Source organism: Miscanthus floridulus, chromosome 5, assembly GCF_019320115.1.
Source record: "Miscanthus floridulus cultivar M001 chromosome 5, ASM1932011v1, whole genome shotgun sequence".
Classification (NCBI taxonomy): domain Eukaryota; kingdom Viridiplantae; phylum Streptophyta; class Magnoliopsida; order Poales; family Poaceae; genus Miscanthus; species Miscanthus floridulus.
In genome coordinates, this window is record NC_089584.1 from 98,444,250 (window position 1) to 98,471,457 (window position 27,208).

General features: G+C 45.0%; 1 pseudogene; it reads right to left on the reverse strand.

Moving 5' to 3' along the window:
- Positions 1–27,208, reverse strand: part of LOC136450303 (DNA ligase 6-like) — a 136,272-nt pseudogene that overhangs the window by 25,589 nt on the left and 83,475 nt on the right.

Here is a 27,208-nt window from a genome sequence, read left to right on the forward strand (position 1 = left end):
AGGTGGTCCCTCTACCATAGGACTTACCTACGGAGATAGAAGATGAGATCATCCCCCCAAGAAATTAGTTAGGTAGATAAGCTCGATGGTGAACTTGTAATAAGTGGACAAGCTCTTAAATTTCGTTATGGCCAAACAGATTTTTAGCTCTTCTCCCCCTTTTTGTATAAAAAGGTTAATGCGTTCGGACCCTTTCCATCATTAAAGCTATAAAGCTCGGGGTGCGGGTGAAAAAACTCTGATCATGCTAGTGAGTAGAAACACCGTAGTTGCTGGGGCATAGGTTTCTTACAGTCCGACCAGTTTTACTCAGTGTTCATTTCCACAACCCTTGCTTCTAAGATCTTAACGTGAGAAAGGGTCGGGCACAGAGAATGTTTGTTGGGTAGATATACTCATTAATGCATTTCGACTCTTTTTGTAGTTAAGGCTAAAAAGCTTGGGGTGCGGGCAAAAAACTCTGATCATATTGGTGAGCAAAAATGCCATAGCCACTGGGGCGTAGGCCTCTTGCGGTCCGACTAGTTTTACTCATTGTTCGTTTTTGCAACCCTTGCTTCTAAATCTTAACGTGAGAAAGGGTTAGACATAGAGAATGTCTATCGGATAGATATGCTCTTATCAGCCCCTGAGTGAGACATGACCCCTTGCTATTGCTAGGGTCAGGTGTCACTAATGATCAAGGAGTTGATAGCGAGACCGATAAGAGAAAGCGTGCATAAATTAAGGGTAAAATCTTAGTAGCTGTTCGATGTTCCAGGTGTTGACGAAGACTTTGTCGTCGATGGTCCTGAGCCCCTTGCCATTGCTAGGGTCGAGTGTCACTAAAGATCAAGGAGTTAATAGCGAAACCGATAAGAGAAAGCGTGTGTAGATTTATGGGTAAAAGCGATGTAGATGTTCGATGTTTTAGGCGTTGACAAAGACTTTGCCGTCGATGGTCCTAAGCTTATAGGTGCCTAGTCAGAGCACCTCCATGATGATGTATGGTCCCTCCCTTGGCAGAAAGAGCTTGTGGTAGTTCTTGTTGCTCTGGACGAGGCGGAGCACTAGGTCCCCGACGTTGAAGGCCCGACCCCACACTCAATGGCTATGGTACCGGCGCAACGCTTGCGGTACATGGCCAAGTGGAGGAGGGCAACATCGCGCGCTTCATCTAACTGGTCCATGGCATCCTCGAGGGACGCCTCGCCTCCCTATTTGTTGTACGCCCTAACCCTCAGCACTCCATAATCGAGGTAAGTCAGGAGGATAGCCTTGGAACCATAGACCATGAAGAATGGCGTGTAGCTGGTGGCTCGGCTAGGGGTCATCCTCAGACTCTATAGCACCATGGGAAGCTCCATGACCCATCATTTGCCAAACTTGTTCAATCGGTTGAAGATCCTAGGCTTGAGGCCTTTTAGGACCATGTCGTTCATGCGCTTGACCTACCCGTTCGTGCAGGGGTGCCACGGTGGCCCAATCGACGCGGATGTGGTATTCATCACAGAATTGGAGGAAATTCTTCCTAGTGAACTATGTTCTGTTGTCCATGATAATGGAGTTTGGGACTCCAAAGCAATGGATGTTGTCAAGGAAGAACAACATGGCTCGCTTGAACTTGATTGTGGAGATCGGTCGAGCCTCTATCCACTTTGTAAACTTGTCTATGGTGACAAGCAAGTGTGTATAGCCCTTGGGCGCCCTCTTGAGAGGTTCGACCAGATCGAGCCCCTAGACCATGAATGACCACATGATGAGGATCATTTGGAGTGGTTGGGCCAATAGGTGGGTCTACCTAGTGTAGTATTGACACCCTTCACAGGTGCACACAATCTGTTCAGCGTCGACCACTGTGGTCGGCTAGTAGAAGCCTTGTTAGAAAGTGTTTCCAACCAGGATCCTTGGCATAGCATGGTGCCCATAGACCCCACCATGGATATCACTCAGCAACTGCTTTCCTTGTTTGATGGGGATGCAGCGCTGTAGGATCCTAGTGTGGCTTCGCCTGTAGAGCTCGCCCTCAATAACAACAAAGGACTTAGTGCGACGCGTGAGCCATCGAGCCACTGTTTTGTCCGTCGATAGTGCCTCATGGAGGAGGTAGTTGAGGTAAGGCATCCTTTAGTCGGCTAGAGGGTCAGGCTCTATCACTAGATCCTCATCAGGCTCATGACTTTGGGGTCATATGGAGCTGCCAACTGGTTAGCCCCTGAGCCCAGGCCAGGCAGCCCATCATCGTTCTATTCCGGCTCCTCATAGTAGACCAAGGGCTTGTACTGATCGCTGGTGAAGATGCCCATTGGCACCGGCTCTTGGCTAGACATCATTTTCGCTAGTGCATCGGCCGCCTCATTGAGATGCCTCAAGATGTGATTGAGCTCGAGAGCATCGAACATGTCCTCCAGCTAGTGGATTTCACAGCAATACACAACCATCTTGACATTGTGGTAGCTTGATTCCTTCATGACTTGGTCGATGACTAGTGGAGAGTCACCCTGAATGTCAAGCCATCGGATACCTAACTCGATGGCAATGCGTAGGCCATTGATGAGTGCCTTGAAAGGATCAAGATGCCCAAGAAAGGGGGGGGGTGAATTGGGCTAATTCTAAATTTCTTTGCAATAATTAAACCCTACGGTTAGCCCAACTTCACCCCTTGTGCCTAGAAAGTGTTTCTAATGTTCTACCACACAAAAAGTCTTGCAACTTAAGTTCCAATCCTACTCTAGCATGGCAATTCTATGAATATAAAGACAAGAATTGAATTGCTCAAAGTAAATGCTCAAAGTAAAGAGAGAAGGAGGAACGTGGTGATGTTTTGCCAAGGTATGAGAGAGTCATCACTCCCCACTAGTCCTCGTTGGAGCACCCGCGCATGGGTGTAGCTCCCCCTTGATCCGCGTAAGGATCAAGTGCTCTCTATGTGTTGATTCTTTGACAGTCCGTCGCGGTGAATCATCCACAACCGCTCACAACTTGAGTTGGGTCATCCACAAGCTCCGCCGGATGATCACCAAGCTCCCAATTACCACCAAGCCATCTAGGTGATGGCAATCACCAAGAGTAACAAGCATGAACTCTCACTTGACCACGACAAGCCTAATGAGAAGGGTGGATGCACACTTTGCTACTCTTGCTTTCACTAATGAGGTCTCTCTTTTGGATTCTCAAATCTCAATCATGTAACACCCCAGGTGTTTGGCTTCCACATTTGCACTTGCATTTCATGAACATGAGCATCATTCATCCATTCATGAGCTTATATTGCATGAAACATGTTTTTGAAACATTGCAACATATTGTTATATTTCATGTGTGTTTGTTTTATGAAATGAATAGTGTGCAACACTCAAGTGCAACATGTGCAACTCACTTTAGTGAAATATGGTTAGTTAGTACTATGCAACAAAATCATGAAACATGTGAAACATGACTTTGAAACAAAGGTAACATTTCACTTGCTTTTCCTTATTTCAATGCCTATGATGCTTGATTCTGGTGTGACCAGTGTGTGGTGTGGCTAATTATTCTCCTAAGTACCTTAGTTATACTTAGAAGGTCATTAGGAACAATGTTCATGTTGATCATTTTGCCTAATTAGGTTTCCAAGTCATGGTTTGACTATTATGGAACCCTAGAGCTCCTGAGTTTGACTGTTCAAAAAGTGTAGCTTAGAGTGTTTGCATGTCTAAGCAACCTAAAGCAAAGTTGTAGCAAATTTTATGAGGAACAAACTTTGTTTAGAAGCCAAGTCATAAAAATGAGCAGAACATATTCAAATAGGGCCCACAAGCCTGAGATCAGTGCGGTTTCAACACTTAGAAATTTTCCAAGTGTTGGAACTGCTTTTCAGTTTCATGAAGACAACTTTGGAACCTTGTAGATGGAAATCCATGGTGAATTAGCTTGAGCTCATGTTGAGTCATTTGGAGTACTCACTTAGCTCTATCATGTAGTCCAACTGGATTAGAATTTGGCTAAGCCGATTAGGAGTTTTACAGCGTTGAAAATCGCCTGTCAGTCGGTTCACTTGGAAACTGAATCGGATTTCAGACTTGCTACAGTGACTGGCCGGCAGCAGAGCCTTGCCACCATGTGGATGCCACGTGCCCAGCTGGCCCTGACCACACTGTGCGCTGGTCGGCATGAAGTGGAGGACGCCTGCTGCCTCTCTGCTCGCCCGCACGCACTCTACCTCCCACTCGCTCTCTCTCGCAATGCCGCTGGTCGCCATTGCCGACGTCGCTCGCTTTGCCACTGCAGCTCGCCTTCAACGCCCTGCTATTGGCCAATCCATCTTAGCCATCACCGCATCTTCTTCCACTCCACCTCCCGGACCTCTCGCTCTACTCCCTAGAACCGTTGGTAAGGCACATTTTGATTTCCCCCGTCGAAGACTTCACCGGAGCACGCCGTGCTTGCGGTTCATGTGGCCGTGGCACTCCACCGCACCACGCACTACCTCTTCCTTCGGTCCGGCACCACGCTAGCTTGCTGATGCTCTGGTAGGAATAGCTCTAGACGCTACTGAGCGTGTGCCTAGAAACGCCCCGGTGCACCTCACTGTGTCCGCCATGGCCGCGAGCATGAGCTCATCATGGCCGGCTGCCTTGAACCTTTGCTGCTTCTTCTAGCACTCGCATGAGGACCCTTATGAGCCATAGTATCTACCTCGAAGATGTAGTCCTCCGATTCACCACCGTTGAGCTGAAACAGCCATGCCGCCGTGATGCTCGAGGCGCCGCCGTGTGACTGTGCGTGCGGCCAAGCTCACCGGTGCTACCCTAGCCGCCCTTACCTTAGGTTATCTCTATGTTAGGTCTCTAGGTAACTCTAGCATCTTTCACTAGGTGATACCATGGCCAGAGTTGGCTAGCATACCATCGGGCGTCCGCGCTGTCCGCCATGGCCGCCGCCATCCATGCTCCGAGGGGCCATTCGCTGTGCTCCGTACATCCCTCAACGCGGTTGAGCTCGGAGATGGCGACGGTGGTGACGCAACCACCTGAGCCCTTGAAAGCTCTAGTTTGGTTTTGGTGAATTGATAAAACCCTAAGTGCTAACCTAATTCATCAAGTGATCATGAGATAGGTAGCACACTTCAAGTAGAGAAGCAAATGAAGATCATAACATGACAATGGTGATAGCATGGAGATGATTAAGGGCTTACACTTGAAGAGAAGAAAGAGAAAAACAAAAAGCTCAAGGCAAAGGTATAAACCATAGGAGCTATTTTGTTTTGGTGATCAAGACACTTAGAGAGTGTGATCACATTTTGGTTTGATAGCCGTACTATTAAGAGGGGTGAAACTCATATCGGAATGCGGTTATCAAAGTGCCACTAGATGCTCTAACTCATTGCATATGCATTTAGGATCTAGTGGAGTGCTAACACCCTTGAAAATATTTGTGAAAATATGCTAACACATGTGCACAAAGTGTTTGCAGGGTCGAGATGGGTTTGGGTCCCTCTCTATTGCGCTTTTGGAAAAATGAAATGTCTATTTTCTATTGCGCCGGATGCAAAATTCTTGGTGATTGGCACATTGGAGCAAGGGTGAAGAAGTTAGAGTTGAAATGGAGTTGGTCGAAATGATGCTGGCGTCGGTCTACTGACCGGACGCTGGGTCACTCAGCGACCGGACGCTGAAAGGCTGCGTCCGGTCGAGCTGTCAGACGGCACAGTAGGCTAGGGTTGAGCACCGAACGCTGGCTGTGTCCGGTCAAGGTGGACCGGACGCGTCCGGTCGGAAAAACATGCCTCGGGGAGCTTACTGGAAACGACCGGACGCTGGGGCTTTAGCGTCCGGTCAGTTTTGACCAGAGCGTCCAGTCAGCTTCGTAGCCGTTGGAATCTGACGAACAGCGTTTGAAGGGGATGACACGTGGCGTCCATCGGGCGACCGGACGCTGAGGGCCAGCGTCCGGTCAATTTGACCGGAGCGTCCGGTCAGAGCGCGTTTTGCCCAGTGAAGGGGTATAACGGCTCTATTTGATGGGGGCTCTATTTATAGCCCCATGGCCGGCTCAAGGGTAGCTTCTTGCACATTTTCATTGACATAGCAACCTTGTGAGCCTAGCCAAAGGACTCCCACTCATCTACATCATTGATTCATCATCATAGTGAGATTAGGAGTGATCCAAGTGCATTGTTTGAGTGATTGCATCTAGAGGCACTTAGTGATCGTGTCTCACTGTGGATTTCACTTGTTACTCTTGGTGGTTGCCGCCACCTAGACGGCTTGGAGCAGCGAGGATCGTCGAGCGGAGGAGGTGATTGTCTCCGGCTCTGATCGTGGTGATTGTGAGGGGTTCTTGACCTTGTCCCCGGCGGAGAGCCAAAAGGTACTTTAGTGAATTGCTCGTGGCTTGTGTGATCCTCATCTTGTGTTGGTTGTGCGGCACCCTATTGAGGGTTTGGCGTGTGAAGCCAATTAGCGCGTGAACCTCCAAGTGAGTGAATCGCCACAACGAGGACTAGCTTGCCGGCAAGCAAGTGAACCTCGGTAAAAAATCATTGTCTTCATCATTGATTCCGAGGTGATTGGTCTTCATTGTTATTCATCTTTGTGATTGATTGGTTCTTCATCTACATGGCGGTATAACTATCCTAACCACTCTCTTTACTTTACCGCAAACTAGTTGACAAGCTCTTTAGTGTAGCTAGTTGTGAGAGCTTGCTTGCTTGGTTGGTGTGGCTCTTTAGTTAGTCTTTGAGAGCACACTAACATAGGATAGTGTCTTTGCTATTGTGTGAATAGACACTATCTAAACTAGAATTGTGGTAGGTGGCTTGCATTTTAAGTAGGCTAGTGCAACACTCGCTTCGCCTCATAATTGTCTAACCATTTGGTTAAGTGTTGTTGTAGAAATTTTTATTAGGCTATTCACCCCCCTCTAGCCATTAGGACCTTTCAGCCCTCTGCGCCAGAGAGGAAAAGCTCGCCGAAGCACCATGGCAGTCCCTCCCCTGTTTCCGTTTCACTGCCATGCAGGCCCTGCTGACGTGTGGACCCCGCGTGACAGTGACTGTGTATTCAAAGGCTAGCTCAATTATTCTAGAATTGATTGATGTTTTGTAAAAATTGTATCTCTAGTTTTATAAATCCAAATTTGGTGGTTCCAATTTTGTTAGGATCATAGTGAAGTCTAGTATTTAGGAAAAATATGACATGAACACTTGTAGTGGAATTTTTGGATGAATTAAATAGGAACTTGAAATGTGTTTTTAATTGCATGCAAACTTGTTTAAATTATATCTTGAGTTCATGTGCTCCAAAAATTATGAAATTTTGTTGGTAAGCTATTCTTGATTAGTAGAAGCTCCGGTAAAAATTTGAGAATCATTGCATATATCGTTTGTGAGTTATAGATTTTCCTTTTTATCATTGAATGATCCTTGTGTGAATTTTTGTAATTTATCTAGGAATCCAATGACCATGAAATTTTGTGGGGAATGTCCTAGTACCTTAAGGATGCTAGGAAAAATATAAAATCTATTGCTTGACACTTTTCACTTGGGTTTCCTAATTGTGTCATTTTAAGCTATTATGTCTTATCATTTTTGTGTAGGATATTATACTTGCTCAAATGATGTGAAATTTTTATAGTGGTCTACTTGGAGCATGTAGTACCTACTGTAATGTTTGTAGATTTAATGGTGTAGTTCTTATATATGTTTGTCATTTCTCTTAATTAATTAAATAAATTAAGAAAGGCATTAAAAGAAATGAATTGATGGTGAACACCTTACTTTCTGGTGTTCTTGTGACATGTGTGATGAGTGGGTAAAGTTAGTTTTGTCCAATTATATATTTGCAACATAAGTTAATAATTATTTTTCTGTATTGTGTCTTTCGGGACAGTTCTGGGGACTTTACAAAGTTTCCCATGATAATTTGGTTTGCTGGGAATGTGGTGAATACAAAAGTTGTAGATAACTTATGTATCTAGCTCCTATCAAAATTTGGTGGCATTTGGCCTAGTAGTTTAGGAGCTACAGCTGTTCAAAGTTAGATCCTAGAGTTGCTTGTTCTCTGTCTTGTTTTGACCTGATCATGTAATTCTGCTAATTGTCTTGTTTCATGTTATTTGGAATTGTAGATCTTTAGTTATGGTCAATTTACCGTACCGCTATATAGTCTCTGTTGCGCTGAAATATGAATGTTTGTGTGCATGCCTTGTTGCAATGTTCTTGTTAATTGTTTAGGTGCAAGCCTAACTTGAGAACATGCTTAGGTGCAGGTGCTAGGTCCTTAACTGAAGATGGGTAATTGTACATTAGATTGTATAAACTTGGTAAGTAAAGTGATTTGAATAGAACCTAAGTCGGAAAATATGGACTGCAGTAAGCATGTGCATTCCCCGAGCATCCCTAACTTCGTTCATGTGCATCCATGATATTTATCTTGTGTATTGATGCGATAGGTGTGCCAGAGGGAGTGACGTTGCTGGAGTTCAAGGGAGCCAACCAGAAGGAGGAGCCCGAGGTGTAGGAAATCGACAAAGCAGCCGCCAAGGAGGAATTGCCCGAGTGCCCTGACCACCAACCGTCCTCTTTCCTGAAAGGCAAGCCCCGGAGCATATTAAGTCTCCCATGTTTTTACAAATACCTTGAGTATCTTTTATTCGTTGAGGATGCATTAAATATAGGAATTGGTTGGAACCAATTGTTGCATTATATGTCCATCCTTGTCCAGATATCGCACTGGAATCCTATTTAAGTTCAGGAACGGGTTAAATGCTTAGCCATGCTTAGTGTGGTAGAAGTCAGGTGATTTCCTATCACCTGCGAGCTTTAGGATGAGGTGGATCACGGTTGGCTATATTTGCTATAGTGGAAAAGAACCATGTTAATAATGAATTAAGACTGGGTAGAGTCTTGTGTAGGTTTGGACATAGTGACTCCGTCTGTGTCGTTTAAGGACCGATACGCTATATGTCCTTATGTCTTGTTGAACGCAGCCTAACACTTAGCTGATCGGATAAGTCGTTCCGACCACGAAGCCTAGTAGCTCAATTTAGTCCAGGGATGCGAGCAGGGGTCCACATTCTGGATGGAAGTAAGGATGTGCAGGGAGCCATTGGCATAAGCCCAAGGGCGGGTTAAGTAACTGAGCACTCATGGCAGAGTGGTTCTCTAATTTTGCGGCACTGTTCAGACTCACGACTCCTGAATTGTACCAACGGTGACTTGTTTGTGACCCTGACGGGGGAAGCAAGGTTTGTGTTAGGAATACCCCTCTAGGTGGATAGGAATCGATTCGAATCGCCGTCTCTCCCAGATAGTGAGAACTTGATTGAGCAGCGGCAACGTAGATTCAATTAATTTAACGATATGGTTAAATGGATGATGATAATAATGTTGCCACAATTTATACCTAATATGGTTATTAATGTTTGCATCTTAATCAAATGATTGCTTAGTACAGGTGCTAATATATATGATAGGTTAATGGCTAAAAGTCACTGCTAGTTCAGGTTAAGAGTTGATCATTATTACTTATGCTTTTTCGTAAAAAGAATGTGTCAGCCAGATCCACTAAATTAAGCTATGCATGATTCTTGGTGTCATTTGTTTTGGTTTCCGATGGGTAAGTCTAGCTAAATACATTCTCGTACTCAGGGTTTATTTCCTCTTGTTGCAGATGACCTTCTATATTAGGGCTTCTGTAAGTATTGTCTCCACCCGGCGGGTGACGAAGACTAGATCATGGGCATGATCTCTGTTTCCCTTATCCGAATGCTTTTGCGGGTTGTGATCAGCAAACCAATATTTGTATTTGAACTCAGGTGTGTAAGTTAAACTATTTGCTTCCGCATACTTTACAAGACCTGTTTTGTAATAACGATGACTCTGAGGTGTTGTAACCTATTTGCAAACCGTCTATGAAATGTTGTAACATACGATATGTTATGTTGAATTACTGTGATCTTGGTTGTATGCAAGTTGGATTGAAATCCTTTGTGGTTTCAGTTGACTACCGTGTTTATCTGGGCTCAAGTGCGAGAATTTGATTGTTTCAGCGATTGTTTTTGTACTTGTACTCTTATAAATTGGTCGGTTCTATAACAAATCACCTCACTAGGACCTTGCTCTTCTTGGCACTCTCAAGTGTGTTTCTCAGCTGTTGGAATGAGCAAAAGTGTCCCCTCACACGAATGGAGGAAGTATTTATACATCCATGTTCAAAACGAACCATTATGTGCCTCTGTAGGGTGATCGGACGCTCCGGTCAAGTTCACCCCGAAACCTAGTGTTTAAGTTGTGATCGGACATGTCTGGTCTCGATTTTCCCTCTCTGGAACCTTACTAGAGTCGACCGGACGCTGGCACCTAGTGTTCGGTCACTCACCTCTCAGCATCCGGTCACACTAAACGATTTCACCTTGATCAAATGAACTGACTAGACACTACGCCAGCGTCCGATCACTCCAAAACCAGCGTCCGGTCAGCATTTGACCCTCCATTCACTTCCAACTCACAATCATATGTGAATGAAGTTTGCTCCAATTGATCTAAGGGATTTTTAGGAGCTACCTAGTGCTAGATTTGACAAGTGTGCACCACAGCTAACCCACTAGACTCACCTAGGTCAAGCTACCCATCCATACCCCCTTTAATAGTACGGCCAAAGGAAAAACAAAGTCCTAAACTACTCTAAGTGTCTCTTCAACTCCAAACGACACTTAGAACTAGTCCATCCTTAACCTTGTCATCCATCCTTTGAAAACCAAAACAATTTCAATCGTAGGGGCATGACAACCGTGATTGCCCAATCAATTACCATTACCATGACCTAACTTAATTGCATCTGCAAAACACATGTTAGTCACAGTAATCACGTATTGTCATTAATCACCAAAACCCAACTAGGGGCCTAGATGCTTTCAATCTCCCTCTTTTTGGTGATTGATGACAATACCACCTCGAGTATGTGAAAGAGATGAGGTTTTTAACATGCTTGGTTCATATAAGCTTTTGACAATAAGAACAAAAGAGTTAGGCAAGCTTATATGACCCAAGCCAACATGATGTACTCAAAAGATATGAAATAAGCATGAGTACAAGTAATAAAGCTCATTTGCATCGGAGTAAAACGCGGAAGCAAAGCAAATGAGCATAACACAAGTGATATGACATATAAATAATTCAAAGTAGAGAGCACATATGTCATATATCACATAACTATCACGATCACGTAGATATCACTATCATATAAATATAGTTCGATGCATGAAAGTAAACACATGAATGTATAATAGTGTATCACACATAAAAAACAAATATAATAGATAAGCTAAACTCCCCCTAGATAAGTCACTCCCCCTTTGGCATCAAACACCAAAACCTAAGGGTCGGTCAGTGGGGCTACAGCGGATGAGTCGAGCGCTGAGGTACGAGGAGTGAGCTAGAACTGTGTGCCATCATCATCTGATCCTGAGCTCTGAGCAGTCTGATCCTCTATAGCTAGAAATGACACTAAAGCGGTATGGGTTGCATCAGGAACTGGTGTGGCATGAGACTTTGTAGGTATGACTATAGCAGGCGGCTCTGATGATGCAACTAAAGAATGGAGCATCTCAGTAGTCCTGGTAATAGGTGCAACTATGGAAGGACCTAGGACATGAAGATATGGCAGAGTAGGCTGCCCTGTCAACTCACTGAAGGTAGCACTAAGGCTCCTAGAGACTATAGTATCTGGCACAAGCAGCGAGGAAATCTGAGCCAGTGTGAAGCCTGTCTGAAATGGTGTGAACTGCGGGGCTGGCACTAGCGAGGCAAACCACTAGGACACCTACTCTATAGGAGAAGGAAACTATGCTGGTGGCTGTCCCTAACTCTGAAACTCATCAGCCTGTAATCTCTGCCTCTGAATGCAAAGTGTATAAATCCATGCTATGGGTCAATCCAAAGTGTAGTATAGAACTCACGAACCCAAGATGGAACATTTAAGCCTATCCATCTAAGTAAGTATGTCAGTCCTGGCAAATAGGATAGGTAAGGGCGAATATGGTCTCCAGCTGCTGCTATAATGGACTCAATGTTGCACACCCTCTATGATCTGAATATAGCCCCACTGTTAAGATATGCATGATAAAAATCCTCCTGCAGTGGTGTGTAGAAGCCCTCTGATGCACGCTCATCTCGCCTCGGCGGAAACCACTCCTCAAACTAAACAAACCTGAGCTGCCGCACCTGCTTGGCCGTGGTGGCCCTCAAATCCAGGTGAGTCACTAGAGGCAGATCCTGTGGTCTAGGTGGCGGACGAGAACCCCTCCGCTATGTCTCTACCCTCGGTGTCACCTAGGTATGAGTATGACCAGATGGCATAACTATGGCTAAGGTGCTGGCTCTGTCTCCTCAGACTGCACTCTCTCCTGATTCTACTCTGCTGGCTATGGCTCCTACTGTGACTCCCCCTGAGGCAAACTCTCATCAATAGCGACACGCCATCCTCCAACCATGGCTGTCCTAGCTAGACTACCATGACGACACTCAACCTCCTAGATAGCGGCCCTCTAAGCTAGAGAAAGCTGATCTATAATCTGTACTCCACTCCTAGCACCTCCTGCCTCTGCATGCTCTATGATAGCTACAACTGCGGCTACTCTAGCTATATCAGCATCTGGATACTTGTGCTTCTTTGTTTCAAGCTTCTTCGTCGCCTTGCCTTTTGCATCAGTAGGCAAGCGAGTCAGATGCCTCGGATCCTCATCACTTGGACCACCACCAGCATTCTTGACATGGGCCATCTGAAACGAATTGCTACCTCTGACAAAGATCAACTGCCAACTATCACTTCTAAGGCTTGGCCTCAATCCGTACTCGTGAGCTTGGCCCCGAGTTGACTGACAACTGCCAATGAGACCTCAGAAACATCGACTCGTTGCACGTTAGAATAGATTGGATATATGAATAATTACAATATATCTAGAGATGCAAAACCCTAAGAAGCAAGCATTAGATATGAAATTAGAACTGGGGGCTTGCTACCTGATGAACCAACGAATAGGGAACGGATCACGGAGAACCACCGGGTCGGCACTGTGAAGCTAGGGTTAGGGTTTTGGCAAAGTGTGGCGATGATCAGCAGTGGAGGTGCAATGGTAGTGTTGGAGCAAGCTAGGGCAAGAGCACACGGTGACTAGCGTGGCGGCAGCGCTAGAGCAGAGCACGGCGGCGCGGGATTGCTATGGGCGCGGGCATGGATGGCGAGGTATGCGGCGTGGTGGCGCGTGGGCGTCTCTGGTGTAGGAAGGCGGCGCGAGGCTGTGCAGCACGGGCGCTGGAGCTTGCGGCGGCTATGGAGGTGCGTGGGAATCTTTTCTCGGCGATGTCGGCACAACTCAATCGAGGTTATATGGTGGCCCCCGTGATGTAACAGAAAAGGAAACAGGAAAGAGTTCGTAATCTGCACATTTTCTACTGATTGAACGCTCCGGTGGCAACGACCGAACGCTGCCACCCAGAGTTTGGTCGATTCTAGAGAGGTCCAAAACCTCTAGAATCACAACCGGATGCGTTCGATCACCACTGACCGAACACAGCCAGAGTCCGGTCCAACTTGTTTTCATCGACTTCAATCGATCGGACGCAGGAACGCCTTCTGACCAGATGCTGAACAGTAGAGTCTGATCACTCCATCGCAGCAAGGTTCACCTCCTGTGAACAAACTAGACGCTGGACTTTAGAGTCTGGTGCAGCATCCGGTCACTCTTTTTCAGCAAATCTTCAAAGTTCCTTTAAGCTGCCTGTTCCCAATCAAGTCCCAACTTCAATAAGATCCAAATAAACACCAATTGGGACTGATGTGAGTGACCTCTCTCAAACCCTCAAAAATTTTAAAATATTTTGCCTTAGGCTATAATTCTTTTTTAAGAAAATAGGCAATAAAAGGGCTGATTGAAGAGAAATGACAAAACAACATCCATGCACTATGCAATGCAATACTTGAAAGTAATTCTAGTTGCTTGTCAAGTTTGATCCAAGGTTAAGCTTCTTCAGCACGCTTTTCCGGTGGTTATCTTAACCATGTTAGACAAGCTCTAAGTGCATTACCAAGAATTAAACATGCTTGTATATTACAATACAATACAAGGGACAACACAAGCTCATTTTCTAGTGAAGTTACTAAAATTAAGAACATTGAGCTCATTCCGCAATCGACAAAAAGTCAGCATCATCTATCAGTTTAGTGAAGATATCTGCCTAATTGATCCTCGGTCCTTACACCTTCTAATGAAATATCATTCTTGGCAACATGATCTCTAAGAAAGTGATGGCGGATATCTATGTGCTTGGTGTGAGAGTGTTGAATCAGATTATTTGCAAGTTTTACCGCACTTTCATTGTCGCACAAAAGAGGTACTTTTTTCTAGAACTACACCATAGTCTAGCAAAGTTTGTTTCATAGAAAGTATTTGTGCACAACAAGCACCCGCGGCAATATATTCCGCTTCGGCGGTGGACAAAGCCACACTATTTTGTTTCTTGGAGGACCAAGACACAAGTGATCTACCAAGCAAATGGCACCCTCCAGGATGTGCTTTTTATATCAACTTTGCAACTGGCATAATCCGAAATCGGAATAACTAACTAATTCAAATATAGCTCATTTGAGATACCAAAGGCCAATGCTTGGTGTGCGCTTAAGATACCTAAGTATTCTTTTAATGGCAATCAAATGAGTTTCCTTAGGATTAGCTTGAAATCTAGCACACATACACACACTAAACATGATGTCAGGGCCTAGATACTGATTAAATATAACAAGCTACCAATCATATAGCGATAGAGAGTTTGATCAACCGTGTTACCTCCCTCATCTAGGTCGAGATGTCCATTAGTTGGCATTGGTGTCTTGATTGGCTTACATTCATCCATCTTGAATCTCTTGAGAAGATCATTTGTATATTTCTCTTAAGAGATGAAAATCCCTTCCCTCATTTGCTTGACTTAAAAACCAAGAAAGATTGTAAGCTCTCCAATCATTGATATCTCAAACTCCTTCGACATTAATTCACCAAACTCTTTGCAAGAATCTTCATTTGATGATCTAAAGATGATATCATCAACATACACTTGACAAATGAAGATATGTCCATCAAGCTTCTTGGTGAATAGTGTGGTATCGACCTTCCTAATGGTGAAGCCCTTCTCAATGAGGAAAGTCTCGAAGGCGCTCATACCAAGCTCTTGGGGCTTGCTTAAGCCCATATAATGCCTTGGACAACCTATAAACATGATTAGGATATCTAGGGTCTTCAAACCTGGGAGGTTGAATCAACATAGACTAGTTCATTAATAAAGCCATTTAAAAATGCACTTTTCACATCTATTTGATATAGTTTCATTTCATGATGTGATGCATATGCAAGGAGGATACAGATGGCTTCTAGTCTTGCAACCTGTGCAAAGGTCTCTCTAAAATCCAAACCTTTAACTTGAGAGAACCCCTTTGTAACTAGTCTTGCCTTGTTCCTCACAACAACACCTTGATCATCTTGCTTGTTGTGGAATACCCACTTTGTTCCAATGACTCTTGCACCTTGTGGTCGTTCTTCAAGAGTCCACACTTCATTGCGGGTGAAGTTGTTCAACTCTTCATGCATGGCGTTTATCCAATCTGGATCTTGAAGAGCTTCTTCTACCTTAGTGGGCTCAAAGCAAGAGATAAAAGAGTGATGTTCAATAAACGAAGCAAGCTTTTGAGAAAGAGTCATTACTCCCTTTGATAGACTCCCTATGATGAGATCTTGTGGATGAGCTTGTAGTAGTGGTGAATTTCTTCTATCAACCACTTGAGGAGGAGGTTGTGGAGCATCAACATCATGTGCTTGTGTCACCATTTGCTCATGGGAGATATGAGTGTCTTCATTTTCTACTCTCCCATCTTTATCACCATCTTGTGGCACATTTGATGAAGAAGGTGGATTGATCATTTGCACATCATCTTCATCATCATTTGGCTTGATGTCTTCAACCAGAATATTCTTCATGGTCTCCCTCCATGGTTCATCACCTACAACATCAAGATTCCCATGTGCTCCTTAGAAGCCATTAGATTCATCAAATTCTACATCATATGTTTCTTCAACCAAGCCGGTGGCATGATTAAATACTCTATATGTTTGGACTTTGATGAGTAACCAACAAGAAAACCAATATCACAATGTCTTTGAAACTTCCCTAGGTGTTGCTGCTTCTTGTAGATGTAGCATTTGCAATCAAACACCCTAAAGAAGGAGACATCCGACTTCTTCCCATTGAGCAACTCATAAGGTGTCTTGCCAAGAAACTTTTAAAGGAATAGGTGGTTGGATGCATAACATGCGATGTTGATAGCTTCCACCCATAGAGCTTCGAGAGTGTTGTACTCATCAAGCGTTATTCTTGCTAGTGTGATCAATGTCTGGTTCTTTCTCTCAACTACACCATTTTGTTGAGGAGTATATGTTGTAGAGACCTCATGCTTGATCCCAATTTCATCACAATAGGCTTCTATGTTTGTGTTGTCAAATTCTTTTCCATTGTTGTTTTTAATCTTCTTGAGCTTCACTTCAAACTCATTTTGTGCTCTCTTGGCAAACTTCTTGAAGCATGATGCAACTTTGGATTTGTCATGAAGGAAAAATACCCATGTGTATCTTGAATAGTCATCAACAATCACAAGACAATAAAGATTTCCTCCCAAACTCTTGTATGTTGTTGGTCCAAATAAGTCCATGTAAAGGAGTTCTAGCACTCTTATGGTTGACATGAAAGCTTTTATTGGATGAGTATTTGTAACTTACTTGCCAGCTTGACATGCACTATAAAGCTTGTCCTTTTAAACTTAACATCCTTCAACCCTCTCACCAAATCATTCTTCATTAGCTTTTTGAGTGAGATCATCCCAACATGAGCAAGTCTTCTATGCAATAGCCACCCAAGTGTTATTTTGGTGAATAGGCATGTCTTCAAGTTAGCATCTTCGGAGGTGAAATCCACTAAATATAGGTTGTTGTATCTAAATCCTTTGAATATCACTTGATCATCATCCTTCTTAGATACAACAACTTTCTTCTCGGTAAACAAGCATTGGAAGCCAAGATCACACAATTGTCCAACGGATAGCAAGTTCAAGCTCAATGAAGCAACATATAGCACATTTGAGATTGAATGATCATTTGATATTGCCACTTTGCCCAATCCTTTTACTTTTCCCTCTGAAGTATCTCCAAATGTGATTCTTTCTTGTCCATCTACTTCTTCATCTAGTGAGGTGAACATACGAGGATCACCGGTCATATGTTGTGTGCAACCACTATCAATTACCCAATGACTTCCATCGGTCTTGTAGTTCACCTAAACACAAGAGATCAAGCTTTAGGAATCGCAAACTTGTTAAGGGCCCTTACCTTCTCAACAAGTGACTTTGCTACCCAAATTTTCTTAGGCCTATTCATGTTGGGAGGTCCTAAGAACATGACTTTTATCTTTCCACTAGAATCCTTTCTAAGCATATAGTGAGCATTGAAAGCAAAAGGCTCTAGCATGCTTGGGCAAGAGTTGTGGTGGTGGAGTTTGGCACTCATGGGCAAAGTGGCTTTCTTGTCCACACTCAAAACACTTCTTTGGCTTTGGCTTTTATTGTTGTTGTTGAGCTTGAGCCTTCTTCTCTTTATTTTCCATGTACCCAATGCCACTACTATCCATCTTCATGATGGTGTTCATTAGTAGCTCACTTAGAAGATGCTTGACTCTTGTGAACTTGCTCAATCCAATCTTGAGATGCTCTTTCTCCAACTTGAGCTTCTTGTTCTCTTCCTTGAGTGCATCATTATTTTTCTCTTCCTTGAGCTTCTTGTTCTCTTCTTTGAGCTTCTCTTTCTCTAGAATCAAATCACCATCATGATCAAGAGTTTCTAGCACTATAGTGTTGGTGGTTTTGAGCTCTTCAAGATCTTTCTTGAGCTTTTCATTGTCATTCTTGAGCTTGACAAACTCATCATAATTATCGATCTCAACCACTTGCTTGCCCTTGCTACTAGAACTTTGCTCAATGCTCTCAATGATCAAATCATCACATGATGTAGCTATATCAATCTTAACAACATCGTTAGTAGCATCATGTGACTCATTGGATAAAAATTCTTGAGTAATGACAAGATTATCATGATTAATCTTAAGAGTGGTATATTCTTTTTTAGCATATTATGGCTAGTGATGAGCTAATTGTGTATCCTCTCAAGTTTATCATGTTTATCTTTAAGCTCTTTCTTAGAATATTTGAGCTCCTTGAGTTTAGATGTCATAGCATCATTTGCTTCTCTAAGCTCAACACTAGCCTTTTCAGCTACATCACATTTGGCTAAAAGAGAGTCATTCTTAGCTTCTAGCTTGTCATTCTTAGCTCTAGTCTTTCTAATGATCTTAGTATATTGATTTAGCAATTTAACAAGATCATCATAAGAAGGTGATTCATATTCATCATCATCACTATCACTATCATCATTGTTAGCATGATCATCACCACTACTATCATCATCATTTGATACCTTATGTTCACCTTTGGCCATAAGGCATAGGTGTGTAGAGGATGATGGTGGTGGTGTCGGTGAAGATGATGAAGAGTCAATCACAATGGCGGCCACCTTCTCATTATCACTATCATCATCGGATGAGCAACTTGATGAATCAATATCCATGAGCCAATCACCGATGATGTATGCCTTGCCATTCTTCTTTTTCTTGTGTAAGTCCTTCTTCTTGCCATCCTTCTTCTTGTATGGCTTGTTTTTCTTCTTCTCATCTTCTTCTTCATTACTTGAGTCATCTTTCTTACCCTTGTACTTGTTCTTGTACTTGTCTTTCTTGGGCTTTGTGCATTGGTGTGCTAGATGACCAAGTTCTTCACAATTGTAGCAATCCATCTTTGAGATTGACTTCCTTCTAGAGCTAGTGAAGAACTTATTTTTCTTGCCATCAAACTTGACTGCCACTCTTGTTAAGCTTCTTTAGCATCTTGGCGGTTCTTCTCACCAAGAGAGCAAGACTTGCATCATCAATTTCATCATCACTTCAGCTCTCATACTCAAGTCTTGCTTTGCCCTTCACTTGGCTAGCTTTGAATGCTAAGTCCTTGTCTTTCTTCTTAGTAGAGGATGAGCCATCTTGTGGTGTGATGTGCATATACATCTCATGAGCATTGATCTTTCCTAAGATTTGTGTTGGTGTAGCGGTGGAAAGATCACCTTGATAAAGCATGGTCACAATATGCCCATATTTATCAATAGGGGAGGACACTCAAGATTTTTCTTACAACATCGGATGGTTGCATTTGAGTGAGTCCAAGCCCATTGACTTCCTCTACAAGAACATTCAAGCAGTGAGTACATTTCATTAGCACTCTCTTTAGGAAGCATCTCAAATGAATTTAGCTTTTTCATGACAAGATGATAGCGTTCCTCACGCTCGCTCTTTGTTCCCTCATGGAGCGCATAAATATCCGACCATAGTGCATGGGTGTCTTTGTGGTTCCTCACCTGGTCAAACACATCTTTGCAAATGCCTCTAAAGATGGTGTTTCGAGCCTTTGCATTCCATTTCTCGTAATTCACCTCATCGCCTTGTAGGTGTGTAGCATCCTCGAGGTTTTGGGAAGCCTTAGTGAGGCGGCTCTAAGTATTTCAACATCTAGAGCTTCTAAATACTGCCTCCATGCGGATTTCCAATAAGAAAAATCATCCCCCTCAAAGATAGGAGGAGGTCCATCCCCAGTGAGACATCTTTCTCTAGACTGGTTATGTCTAATTTCGTGAGCATGAGGCTCTGATACCAATTGAAAGGATCAAGATGCCCAAGAGGGGGGAGGTGAATTGAGCTAATTCTAAATTTCTTTGCAATAATTAAACCCTACGGTTAGCCCAACTTCACCTCTTGTGCCTAGAAAGTGTTTCTAATGTTCTACCGCACAAAAAGTCTTGCAACCTAAGTTCCAATTCTACTCTAGCATGGCAATTCATGAATGTAAAGACAAGAATTAAATTGCTCAAAGTAAAGAGAGAAGGAGGAACGTGGCGATGTTTTGCCGAGGTATCAGAGACTCACCACTCCCCACTAGTCCTCGTTGGAGTACCTACGCAAGGGTGTAGCTCCTCCTTGATCTGCGCAAGGATCAAGTGCTCTCTATGGGTTGATTGTTTGACACTCAGTCGCGGTAAATCACCCACAACCGCTCACAACTTGAGTTGGGTCATCCACAAGCTCCGCCGGATGATCACCAAGCTCCCAATCACCACCAAGCCGTCTAGGTGATGGCGATCACCAAGAGTAACAAGCACGAACTCTCACTTGACCACGACAAGCCTAATGAGAAGGGTGGATGCACACTTTGCTACTCTTACTTTCACTAATGAGGTCTCTCTTTTGGATTCTCAAATCTCAATCACCTCACTAGGACCTTGCTCTTCTTGGCACTCTCAAGGGTGTTTCTCAGCTATTGGAATGAGCAAAAGTGTCCCCTCACACAAATGGAGAAAGTATTTATACACCCATGTTCAAAATGAACCGTTATGTGCCTCTGCGGGGTGACCGGATGCTCCGGTCAAGTTCACCCCAAAACCTAGTGTTTAAGTTGTGACCGAATGCTGGACAACATCCGGTCAGCACTGACCGGATGTGTCTGGTCACGATTTTCCCTCTCTGGAACCTTACTGGAGTCGACCGGATGCTGGCACCCAGCGTTTGGTCACTCACCTCTCAGCGTCCGGTCACACCAGATGATTTCACCTTGATCAAATGAATTGACCGAACTCTACGCCAGCGTCCAGTCACTCCGGAACCAGCGTCTGGTCAGCATTTGACCCTCCATTCACTTCCAACTCGCAATCATATGTGAATGAAGTTTGCTCCAATTGATCTAAGGGCTTTTTAGGAGCTACCTAGTGCTAGATTTGACAAGTGTGCACCACAGCCTAACCCACTAGACTCATCCTAGGTCAAGCTAACCATCCATACCCCCCTTAATAGTATGGCCAAAGGAAAATACAAAGTCCTAAACTACTCTAAGTGTCTCTTCAACTCCAAATGACACTTAGAACTAGTCCATCCTTAACCTTGTCGTCCATCCTTTGAAAACCGAAACTGATTTTCATCGTAGGGGCATGACAACCATGATTGCCCAATCAATTGCCATTACCATGACCTAACTTAATTGCATCTACAAAACACATGTTAGTCATAGTAATCACATATTGTCATTAATCACCTAAACCCGACTAGGGGCCTAGATGCTTTCATGCCTCATACTCGGCCACATTGTTGGAGGAGGGGAAAGTGGATACGAACCATGTATGTCATGCATACCCCGAGGGGTGAAAACAAAGACCAGCCATATGTCAGGCACCTTTCTTCATCAGCAATCCATCGAAGTACATTGTCCAATACTCTTGGTTGATGACTACTAGTGGCATTTGGATATTCGGTCTACCCTGCAACATGAAATCAGTCAGACACTTGGGACTTGATGGCTGTCTGAGGGGCATATGAAATGCCTTGACCCATCAGCTCGAGTGCCCACTTCCATATTCTTCCTATGGCATCCCAGTTTTGGACTGATCTCACCAAGTGGGAAGGACGTCACGACCGTCACCGGATACGACTTAAAGTAGTGATGCAACTTCCTCTTTGTGATAAGGATGGCATACATGAGTTTCTGAATTTGGGGGTAGCGATAAGGATGAAGTACATGGGATGCTACACTTTGAGGGCATGTCCCTCTTCTTCTTGCTCTACCACCAGGGCGACGCTGACCACTTGCATGGTGGCCACAAGGTAGAGTAGAAGCAGTTCCCTATCGGTCAGGGGGACCAAGACCGAGGCCTTCTTAGGAGCTGCTTGACCTTGTCAAGTGCCTCCTAGGCCTCGAGCATCCATTTGAAATAGTCGGCCTTCTTTAGAAGCTGATAGAGGGGGAGACCTCGTTCACCGAGGCGTGAGATAAAGCGGCTGAGCGCTGTGAGGCAGCCTGTAACTCATTGTACCCCCTTTATATTCTGAATCTGGCCCATCCTCGTGGTGGCCAAGATCTTCTCTAGGTTGGCTTCAATGCCATGTTCGGAGACGATAAAACCCAGCAGCATACCCCTTGGGACCCTGAAAATGCACTTCTCAGGGTTGAGCTTAATGTTGTTTGCTCGGAGTTTCATGAAGGTTTGCTCTAGGTCGGCTATGACCTGGTCAACCTATTTGGACTTGACCACGATGTCATCCACGTAAGCCTCAATGGTCTGCCCGATGAGATCCCCGAAACACTTGAGCATGCATTTTTGGTACGTAGCCCTCGCGTTCTTTAGGCCAAACAGCATTGTGACGTAGCAGAACGATCCGAATGGGGTGATGAAAGATGTTGTGAGCTGGTTAGAACTCTTTTATCATGATTTGATGGTACCCAGAGTACGCATCAAGAAAGCAAAGGGTTTCGCACCCTGAGGTCGAGTTGACTACTTGGTCTATGCATGGCAAAGGAAACAGATCCTTTGGACACGCTTTGTTGAGTCCCATGTAGTCAACATATATTCTCCATTTCTCACTCTTTTTCTATACAAGAACAGGATTGGCTAACCACTCAGGGTGGTATGCTTCCTTGATGAACCCGGCCACCAAAAGTTTCACAATCTCCTCGCTGATGGCCCTATGTTTCTCCTTGTTGAAGCGACACATGCGCTACTTCACCGGCTTGGAGCCTGGCCTGATCTTCAAGGCATGCTCAGCAACTTCTCTTGGAATGCCTGGCATGTTTGAGGGTCTCCATGCAAAGATGTCTCTGTTGGTGAGGAGGAAGTCAGTGAGCCCACTTTCCTATTCGGAGGAAAGCGTTGTGCCGATGCACACCACTTTACCCTCGGAGCCACTAGGGTCTATGAGGACCTCCTTGGCGCCCTCTATAGGCTCAAAATACTTGTCCAATCGCTTGGGGTCGGGCACTTTTTGACGGCCTCCTCCCTGATGGCCGCAAGCTCCTTGGAGGCAACAATTGCCATGACATGTTCGCAGCACTCGATCTCACACTCGTAGGCACGCTAGAAGGAGGTGCCGATGGTGATGACCCTACATGGACCTAGCATCTTCAACTTCAGATAGGTGTAGTTGGGGATGGCCATGAATTTCGCGTAGCAAGGACATCCCAAAATGGCATGGTAGGTCCCATGGAACCTAACCACCTCAAAGGTAAGGGTTTCCGTCCTATAATTGGTTGAATCCCTGAAGGTGATGGGCAGATCGATAGCCCAAGTGGCACGGCCTGCTTCTAGGCATGATGCCGTGGAAATATGCCCCAGTCGGCCGAATGCGCGATCGATCGATGCCCATGGTGTCGACCATTTTCAGCGTACATGATGTTGAGGCCGCTGCCTCCATCCATCAACACCTTGGTGAGCCACTTCATGCCGATGATCGGGTCGACCACGAGTGGGTATCCTCCAAGCTGCGGGATGCTTTTTGGGTGGTCGGTCTGATCAAAGGTTATGGTGGACTCTGACCATCGGAGGAAGGAAGGCGTGGCCGGCTCGGCCGTATAGACCTTACGATGCGCAAGCTTCCGATGGTGCCTAGAGTCGTAGGCCGCCGACCCTCCGAAGATCATGAGGCAGCCATCTAGAACCAGAAATCCACCATCCTTCCCCTCGGCGTCGTCTACGACCGGCTTGGGCTCCTTCCTATGCTCCCCCTGCTGGAGTTAGAGTCGGAGGGCGACTCTGTTTCTCCTATGAGAAGATCATGGAAAGATTCCACGATGTATTCGGTCATCACCATAAACTCGTCATTTTTAGGGGATGGGGGCATGTGGTGCGCCATAAGGTGACCAACGATCTCTGTGGCATTGTGCAGACCCAACGGGAGCGCTGTCAGGGCGCTCCAGATGAGGTATTCTAGGAAGAGTGGCTCTCCTCCAGCAAGTTACATCATGACATTGGCAAACAAGAAGGTGAGGCGGCCCAGGTCCTCTCGGGACGGTCGTGGTCCCAGGAAGGCGCCGAGCTGGTACTTTAACCTCCTGTAATCGAAGCTGAGGAGTTGGGGGCACCCGAGGGCATGGGCCTCCGGTGCGTGTAGCTACAGCTCCTTAAGCGCCTCGGTGATCGCGTCGAGGCCAGTAGAGTGGAGAGGTTGGATGGCGGTGGGAACCTGCACCAACTCTCCCTCCGTCGTAATGATGAAGTCTAGGTTCCCAAAGCGCACGTGCACGCCCGGGACCCAACTGACGCCATGACTAGCCATCTGAGGCCTGATGTGGACATCGAGATGCGCAAAAAGCCCCTACCTAGCGCGCCAACTGTCGGTGTTTTTGGACCATTGACGAGTAAATTTGTATTTGTGCGTCTGGCTTGGATGGTGTGCTCGGAGGACACAAGGATTTATATTGGTTCGAACGGAACGTCTCTATGTCCAGTTTGCTGCTGCTCGTGTTACCAGCACTTGGTTTGCAGTAGGGGTTACAAACATGCAAGAGAGATAGAGGATCCCAAGTCTCTAGTGGAAGGAGTGAACAGGTGCTGAGAGCTCACTTGCCACTCAGCCGTGTGCTCGTGTCGTGCTTTTGTGTTTTGATCTCTCCTCTCCGGACCTCGATCCCTACTTCCCTTTTATAGGCGAAGGGAAGCGCCGGTTACAGAGGAGAAAAAAGTAGAAGAACGAGAGAGAAAAGAAGGCTTCTAGGGTTGTTGGGTCCTTCTTCTCCTTTATGGGGGTCCCGCTAATCCTATAGATATCAACAGGGACGGCTCCATGTCTTGGCCCTGTTCGTCACTGGCGCCATGCGCAGGCGTCATCTGCCGGTCATGGCGTTCCACTCCATCCCGGTGGACGTCGTGGTGAACTGACGCGCCTGTCAGCGTCCGTACGAGGATTAGGTAGAACCGCACCGGCACGTCCGACATTGTTCTTGATGTGAGTCCCCAGGTATGGTCCGTCATGGCCAAGGGTTACATCAAGGCATGCCAGCCTGTTCCCTGGCGTCAGAGTTTTGACTCAGGCCCATACGCTTAGACCTGGAGTGGTTGGCGACGATATGGTTCCCCGTCGGACAAGACGAAAACCGCATCCTCGGGATTGGGCGAGACGGAGCCCGCACCCAAGGGGTCGGGCGAGACGGAGTCCACGGCCTTGGGCGAGACAGAAACCGCGTTCTTGGGATCGGACGAGACGGAGCCCGCACCCAAGGGGTCAGACGAGACGGAGCCCGCTTCCTAGGGGTTGGGCGAGGCGGAGCCCGCACCCAAAGGGTCGGGCGAGACGGAGCCCGCGGCCTCGAGGTCGTGCGGGACGGAGCTCGCGACCTCAGGGTCGGGCAAGACCTTTTCATACGTCTCGAGCCATCTGGGGGAGTCAGCGTGGGCGCCAACTCCCTTGCTTTGGATATCCCTAATATCGATACCCGACAACAATAAACAAATAATTATAATAGAAACAGCATCGCATTTCGCTCAATTCAGACATGTACATACCTTGCAAGCATAGGCGGAATAGGCGTGCCAGGCACCATTGCTAAGGATGAAGTTGAAAATGCAGTGCCTTCTCTCAGAAGATAAGGAATGAGCAGATCCTGACAAATATTGTATTATTGTCAGCATAAGTAACGTCTCTTGAAGCATCCTATTTCAATTTTGAGTTGAGTATATCTGTCACTATTTGCCGGTTGCACTTACACAAAATTAATATATATATCACCTTCAAAGCATCATAGCTACCATCTGTGCCATTTATATCATACAAATAGACTATGGTCATCCTTACTGTTGGCTGGAGCAAACTATTCTCTATTTCAAGGGAGACCATGCCTTTTGATATATATAAAATGACATGCATTTACCTTTTAAAAAGGTGAATGTACGATGATAATGTAGAGTTGAGACTTGCATTACTCCAAATTACAGTTTGACTTCAACCTTATTTTGTAGACATAGTTGTGTAGTGAAGGAAGGGCGGCCTAAGTGCAAGCGGTAGAGTCTTACCGCTTGTGACCGAAGGTCCTGGGTTCGAGTCGTGGTCTCCTCGCATTGCACATGCGAGGGTAAGGCTTGCCACTGACACCTTCCCCAGACCCGTACAGAGCGAGAGCTCTCTGCACTGGGATACGCCCCTTTAGTTGTGTAGTGAAGATCAGTAGTGCATCTACTCAGTCCAGAAAAATTCACGTAAATTTAGCCTATTAGTCTTAAAGTTAGTACAAATTTTACTTTTAAAATGAGAAGTTAACCAATTACAAGAGACACAGTACAGCCTTTGGACTGATCCTAGATAGATCCACCCCTGATGAAGTTTGCAGGCTTACAAGCTTGGGTAAATCCACAAATTTCATGTAGGATGAATCTATTTTTTTAGGAATGTAAACAGTTAGGATGTAAGCAAAGCTTGGAAATTGTGTACCATGATAAATGTATATGACTCAAGTGATAGGTTCAGTGACTTACTAGATTAGGAAGGACATTGTATGCCTCAGCAACTTCAGCTGAAAGACTTGGCGCAAAAAAGGAAGATCCAAAGACAAAAAATTTGGTTCAGAACAATGTGTGTACTTTGGAAATCAAATATAGGGATCTAATTCAGAGGTCCAAATCCTCTTTCTATTCTATTTAGAAAGAAATTTTCTAGTAAGGGAGACAATCAAGACAACTTCCCTGGAAGAATTATCAACAAGAGAATGGTACAGGAAGCGTTGGATAACAGCTGTCGGGTTAGCGATGTTAAAGGACCCTCTCTGAGCAGTGCCCTAGTGGAATATCTCCACTTATGAGAAGAAAGGCCAAAATAGCCGAGTACAGTGACCTTATTACAAGCAAACATGACTGCTGCCTGCCCCTCACCTCGCGTGTCACCACAGTGTTGTGAGGGCCTTGAAAAGCAGGTGCTCTGTTTGAAGGTAGGTAAGTAAATGTGACATTCTCTTGCTGCTTGAATTGCCAGTTTAAACTATTTACCATGTTGTCTTGCCGCTTAAATTGCCAATTTATATTATGTACCAATATGCCATTATACTCTGGTCTATACTCAGTCTGATTTGATCATGATATGTTAATTAAATTAAAGTGCAAGGTTGGTGATTCGGTAATATAGTGGTGAATTAAATTGTCAACTGGTCATCGGAAGTCCATTCCATTTTTTACAGCAACTTATATTTATGTTATACCTCTCTTGCAGTAACCTATTGGTTCTTTAATATGCAGTTTCTAGTAGGCG